The 7,500-nt window shown below is 43.4% G+C and overlaps 1 protein-coding gene across 4 annotated transcripts in view; it reads right to left on the minus strand.

Moving 5' to 3' along the window:
* Positions 1–7,500, minus strand: part of LOC139375350 (estrogen-related receptor gamma-like) — a 298,381-nt gene that overhangs the window by 133,650 nt on the left and 157,231 nt on the right. The gene's annotated exons all lie outside the window — the stretch shown is intronic.

Below are 7,500 nucleotides of genomic sequence, written 5' to 3' on the forward strand. Positions count from 1 at the left end.
TCTGTCTGTCTGCCTGTCTGTCTGCCTGTCTGTCTGTCTGTCTGTGTGTGTGTGTGTGTGTGTGTGTGTGTGTCTGTCTGTCTGTCTGTCTGTCTGTCTGTCTGTCTGTGTGTGTGTGTGTGTCTTGTGTGTGGTCTGTCTGTGTGTGTGTGTGTGTGTGTGTGTGTGTGTGTGTCTGTCAGTGTGTGTGTCTGCATGTAATGTCTGCCTGGGTGTCTGTGTGTGTGTGTCTGAATCTGTGTGTGTGGCTCTGTCTGTCTGTCTGTCTGTCTGTCTGTCTGTCTGTCTGTCTGTCTGTGTCTGTCTGTGTGTGTGACTGTGTGTGTCTGTCTGTGTGTGTGTGTGTGTGTGTGTGTGTGTGTGTGTGTGTGTGTGTGTGTGTGTGTGTGTGTGTGTGTGTGTGTGTGTGTGTGTGTGTGTGTCTGTCTGTCTGTCTGTCTGTCTGTCTGTCTGTCTTGTGTCTGTCTGTCTGTCTGTCTGTGTATGTACCAGCCCTCTCACGTGAAACACACAATAAACAAACACACATACACACACACACACACACAGCGGCCGTCTCCATGTGCCAGTAACGTGCTTGTCTGTGATTGGTTTAGGTTCTGTGTGACAGCGGCATGCCAATGGTCTATAATAGGTTTGACCCAGACTAAGTCCAATTGGCCTAAGACTGTGAGCCCTTGGCCACAGTCAAACAAACACACTCCCTTTAAAGGTATTTGCCTAAACCAAACAGTATCCAGTCAATACCCAGTCAATACCCAGTCAATACCCAGTCAATATCCAGTCAATACCCAGTCAATACCCAGTCAATACCCAGTCAATACCCAGTCAATATCCAGTCAATACCCAGTCAATACCCAGTCAATATCCAGTCAATACCCAGTCAATACCCAGTCAATATCCAGTCAATGTCCAGTCAATACCCAGTCAATACCCAGTCAATATCCAGTCAATACCCAGTCAATATCCAGTCAATACCCAGTCAATACCCAGTCAATATCCAGTCAATACCCAGTCAATATCCAGTCAATACCCAGTCAATACCCAGTCAATATCCAGTCAATATCCAGTCAATATCCAGTCAATTCCCAGTCAATATCCAGTCAATTCCCAGTCAATACCCAGTCAATACCCAGTCAATATCCAGTCAATACCCAGTCAATTCCCAGTCAATATCCAGTCAATATCCAGTCAATACCCAGTCAATATCCAGTCAATACCCAGTCAATATCCAGTCAATTCCCAGTCAATATCCAGTCAATTCCCAGTCAATACCCAGTCAATACCCAGTCAACATCCAGTCAATACCCAGTCAATATCCAGTCAATACCCAGTCAATACCCAGTCAATATCCAGTCAATGTCCAGTCAATACCCAGTCAATACCCAGTCAATATCCAGTCAATACCCAGTCAATACCCAGTCAATATCCAGTCAATACCCAGTCAATATCCAGTCAATACCCAGTCAATACCCAGTTAATATCCAGTCAATATCCAGTCAATATCCAGTCAATTCCCAGTCAATATCCAGTCAATTCCCAGTCAATACCCAGTCAATACCCAGTCAATATCCAGTCAATACCCAGTCAATTCCCAGTCAATATCCAGTCAATATCCAGTCAATACCCAGTCAATATCCAGTCAATATCCAGTCAATATCCAGTCAATATCCAGTCAATATCCAGTCAATATCCAGTCAATACCCAGTCAATATCCAGTCAATTCCCAGTCAATATCCAGTCAATTCCCAGTCAATACCCAGTCAATACCCAGTCAACATCCAGTCAATACCCAGTCAATACCCAGTCAATATCCAGTCAATATCCAGTCAATACCCAGTCAATATCCAGTCAATATCCAGTCAATATCCAGTCAATTCCCAGTCAATATCCAATCAATTCCCAGTCAATACCCAGTCAATATCCAGTCAATATCCAGTCAATTCCGAGTCAATATCCAGTCAATATCCAGTCAATACCCAGTCAATATCCAGTCAATACCCAGTCAATACCCAGTCAATACCCAGTCAATACCCAGTCAATATCCAGTCAATATCCAGTCAATACCCAGTCAATATCCAGTCAATATCCAGTCAATACCCAGTCAATACACAGTCAATATCCAGTCAATATCCAGTCAATTCCAAGGTCAATACCCAGTCAATACCCAGTCAATACCCAGTCAATACCCAGTCAATATCCAGTCAATATCCAATCAATTCCCAGTCAATACCCAGTCAATATCCAGTCAATATCCAGTCAATTCCGAGTCAATATCCAGTCAATATCCAGTCAATACCCAGTCAATATCCAGTCAATACCCAGTCAATACCCAGTCAATACCCAGTCAATATCCAGTCAATATCCAGTCAATACCCAGTCAATATCCAGTCAATATCCAGTCAATACCCAGTCAATACCCAGTCAATATCCAGTCAATATCCAGTCAATTCCAAGGTCAATACCCAGTCAATACCCAGTCAATACCCAGTCAATAACCAGTCAATATCCAGTCAATATCCAGTCAATACCCAGTCAATACCCAGTCAATACCTAGTCAATAATCAGTCAATACCCAGTCAATACCCAGTCAATATCCAGTCAATATCCAGTCAATACCCAGTCAATACCCAGTCAATATCCAGTCAATACCCAGTCAATACCCAGTCAATATCCAGTCAATACCCAGTCAATATCCAGTCAATACCCAGTCAATACCCAGTCAATACCCAGTCAATATCCAGTCAATATCCAGTCAATATCCAGTCAATTCCCAGTCAATATCCAGTCAATTCCCAGTCAATACCCAGTCAATACCCAGTCAATATCCAGTCAATACCCAGTCAATATCCAGTCAATACTCAGTCAATACCCAGTCAATATCCAGTCAATACCCAGTCAATATCCAGTCAATACCCAGTCAATATCCAGTCAATATCCAGTCAATACCCAGTCAATATCCAGTCAATATCCAGTCAATATCCAGTCAATTCCCAGTCAATATCCAGTCAATTCCCAGTCAATACCCAGTCAATACCCAGTCAATATCCAGTCAATACCCAGTCAATACCCAGTCAATATCCAGTCAATATCCAGTCAATACCCAGTCAATATCCAGTCAATATCCAGTCAATATCCAGTCAATACCCAGTCAATACCCAGTCAATATCCAGTCAATATCCAGTCAATATCCAGTCAATTCCCAGTCAATATATAGTCAATATCCAGTCAATATCCAGTCAATACCCAGTCAATACCCAGTCAATACCCAGTCAATATCCAGTCAATATCCAGTCAATACCCAGTCAATATCCAGTCAATATCCAGTCAATATCCAGTCAATATCCAGTCAATTCCCAGTCAATACCCAGTCAATATCCACACTTAGGCTGTAGTCAGTCAGGCACAATATCTATTGTACACCAGGCATTATATAGGGCAGGTTAAATATGCCAGAGGGAATATGCCAAGGGGAATATGCCAGAGGGAATATGCCAAGGGGAATATGCCAAGGGGAATATGCCAGAGGGAATATGCGAGAGGGAAAATACCAGAGGGAATATACCAGAGGAAATATGCCAAGGGGAATATAACAGAGGGAATATGCCAAGGGGAATATGCCAAGGGGGATATGCCAAGGGGGATATGCCAGAGGGAATATGCCAGGCAAGACGTGTTGCGAGAAATGTCCTGGTAGCAGAGATTTTTGGCCATGGCTCTGCCTGAAACACAAGGCCACACACGCGCGCACACACGCACGCGCGCGCACACACACACACACACACACACACACACACACACACACACACACACTGCCAAACACTAACACCAAACATCTACATTTAATCTGCCAAACACTAACAACAAACATCTACATTTAATCTGCCAAACACTAACACAAAACATCTACATTTAATCTGCCAAACACTAACACCAAACATCTACATTTAATCTGCCAAACACTAACACCAAACATCTACATTTAATCTGCCAAACACTAACACTATACATCAACATTTCATCTGACAAACACCAAACATCTACATTTAATTTGCCAAACACTAACACTATACATCTACATTTAATCTGCCAAACACTAACACCAAACATCTACATTTAATCTGCCAAACACTAACACTATACATCTACATTTAATCTGCCAAACACTAACACTATACATCTACATTTAATCTGCCAAACACTAACACTATACATCTGGAGGACATGCCCCTTCTATTACCCCCATCCCAGTCACACACAAACACATGCTGGAAATTATGCAGTCACACACATTGGAGTTTAAATCAGTATTAATATCTTTATTTCTACCTCTCTACTCAATCTACCCACATCTTTAATCTCTCCCTCTTTCACCTCTTTCCCTTCATCTCTCTCTCTCTCCCTCCCTGATCTGTCTCTTCATATCGTGTGGCAGGTTGAATAATTCAGGCATCCGACTGACCGACCCAGAGTGCCCTGAGCTTGGCAGAGCTTTCCTCTCTACCTCTATGTATTTCCCCCCTCTTTACCTCTTTCCCCTTCTCTCTACCTCTATCTACCTATATCCTCTATCCACCTCTCTCTACCTCTTTCCCACTCTCTCTATCCCCCTCTCTCCAATTATACCCTCCTCTCTCTACCTCTATCCCCCTCTCTCTACCTCTATCCCCCTTTCTCTACCTCTATCCCCCTCTCTCCAACTAAACCCACCTCTCTCTACCCCATCCCCTCTCTCTACTTCTCTCTACCTCTATCCTGTTCTTTCTACCTCTATCCCACACTCTCTACCTCTATCCCCCTCTCTCTACCTCTATCCCCCTCTCTCTACCTCTTTCCCCCTCTCTCTACCTCTATCCCATTCTCTCTAACTCCATCCCCCTCTCTCTACCTCTATCCCCCTCTCTCTACCTCTATCACACTCTCTCTACCTCTACCCCCCTCTCGCTACCTCTATACCCCTCTCTCTATCTCTATCCCCCTCTCTCTACCTCTATCCCCTCTCTCTACCTCTACCTCTATCCCCCTCTCTCTACCTCTATCCCCTTCTCTCTACCTCTATCCCCCTCACTCTACATCTATCCCCCTCTCTCTACCTATATTCCCCTCTCTCTACCTCTATCACCCTCTCTCGACCTCTATCCCGTTCTCTCTACCTCTGTCGGGTTCTTTCTACCTCTATCCCCCTCTCTCTACCTCTATCCCCCTCTCTCTACCTCTATCCCCCTCTCTCCACCTCTATCCCCCTCTCTACCTCTATGCCCCTCTCTCTACCTCTACCCACCTCCCTCTACCTCTATCCCCTTTTTCTATCTCTATCCCCCTCTCTCTACCTCTATCCCCCTCTCTCTGCCTCTATCCCCCCCTCTCTCTCTCTATAACTATCCCCCTCTCTCTACCTCTACACCTCTCTCTCTGCCTAAATACCCCTCTCTCTGCCTCTATACCCCTCTCTCTACCTCTATCTCTCTCTCTCTACCTCGAGCCCCCCTCTCTACCTCTATCCCCCCTCTCTCTCTATCCCCCTCTCTCTACCTCTATCCCCCTCTCTCTACCTCTATCCCCCCTCTCTCTCTCTATCCCCTCTCTACCTCCTCTTGTCTATCTGTTTCTCTTCTGTATCAGTCTCTGCTCCACCTCTCCATACAAACTCCATATCCCTTTTTCATTGTACCTCTTTCTACGTTCTTTCTCCTCTTTTGTCACTGTTTTACACACACTATTTCTCTGTCTTGACTTCTCTCCTTCTTTCTCAGTCTCCCTCTCTCTTTCTCCATGGTCACTAACATGTTCATTGAAGCAGTCAGACACAGCAGCAAAGGAAATAGACCCAAACAGTAACCCTAACCACATTATAAACACAACCACAATCCAACCATAACATAATCGCAAACACAATTCAACACATTTTAAATACACCCACTGCCAATTATTAAACACTAAAACTATCCCCAAATTACAAAGTATACCATCACTGCTGAAACAACACAGAAACGCTTTTAATGAACCTTCAGACGTAAGCCAAAGCATTTAAAAACATCACAACGGTGAACAAGCAACAAACATGTTTTCAGATGCTCACTGCCACCAGGGAAACAAAACAACACGATAACAAAGCAGCCACGTGTAATACCCTTGTTAAAACCAAGTATAGAGTTTATTTGTTATAATTAATTGGTATTAGATTTAAAAGGTGATTGAATGCTGCTGAATTGTTATGTTGTTAATGCATTTATTTTGAAGGAATGTTCCTTTAAAGAACAAGTGAAATAGGTTGATTTACTCTCAAGTTTTGACCAATAAGGTAGCTTGTTAAGCTGAGGCCAATGGGAGAGTTGACCTGGTTAACAGGAGGCCTGGGAAAGAGACGTTGACCTGGTTAACAGGAGGCCTGGGAAAGAGACGTTGACCTGGTTAACTGGAGGCCTGGGAAAGAGACGTTGACCTGGTTAACAGGAGGCCTGGGAAAGAGACGTTGACCTGGTTAACTGGAGGCCTGGGAAAGAGACGTTGAAGAAAGAGGGAGAGACGTTGAAAAAAGGATGGAGAGAAAAAGAAAGAAAAACTATAAAAGAAGACGATAAAAGTTCAACAAAACCCATATCTACCGAGTTTTGAAGGGAAATATTGATTTGATTTAATGAATGAGTTATTATTTTTTTTTTAAGAAAAACTTAGTAGAGATTGAAGCTACCGTTGTTTCATTGTGGAGGTATTTGACAGCCTCGAGGTTAGCCTAGCGTCGTGAGAGAACTGGAGGGAATTACTTGTGGAAGATTAACGAGTTCATGTTACCATGGGATATGTGTTGCTGCTAAGGAGTACTGTCTGCATTGATAGCTGTACATCTTGTGAGGACACCTGCACGGAACTGCTATACCTCGCTGAGGAAACATATAGGAGTAGTGAGTAACCACAACGGTGGGGTGCTTCTGGACTCTATGTGTGTCGCCATTTTTGGGGCGGAGCTCCAACGCGCGCCAACGGGTGCTTTGGGTTGTGAAAAATCATCGGGGTTTATTCATTATTTATTTTGATGTGGTACATTGAAAATGTGATAATATACATCTTGAACCTTATGTCTGTTGCGTTGGTCATTTACTGTTTCAGTTTCTTTTAATGCATGGGAAAGCATATCCTTATATAATAACAAAAATCTATAATCATTCTATCTGAAATGAATCCCCTAGTTTGTCATCACCCTAGCGAGTTTATAATAGGGATTCTTATTGGAGATGTGCTTCTCAACTAATATCCCATGCTGTTCAGATATTCTAAGTAAGGTAATATCATGAGAGTCATATTTGAGCCTGGTGAGAGGGTTACACATTAAACAGCAGCCAGCCCAGTAACCCTTGTACACAACAACTAGCTAGCTGCCCATTAAAGTGTCAACACAACTTAGTGTCAGCTACTGTACTCCGACTAACCTCATCACAGACCTGGGGATCATTCAGGTGGGGGAAATGTACTGAACATTATAAAAACATTCTACAACGTGTT

This window comes from Oncorhynchus clarkii, chromosome 19, assembly GCF_045791955.1.
Source record: "Oncorhynchus clarkii lewisi isolate Uvic-CL-2024 chromosome 19, UVic_Ocla_1.0, whole genome shotgun sequence".
Lineage (NCBI taxonomy): Eukaryota > Metazoa > Chordata > Actinopteri > Salmoniformes > Salmonidae > Oncorhynchus > Oncorhynchus clarkii.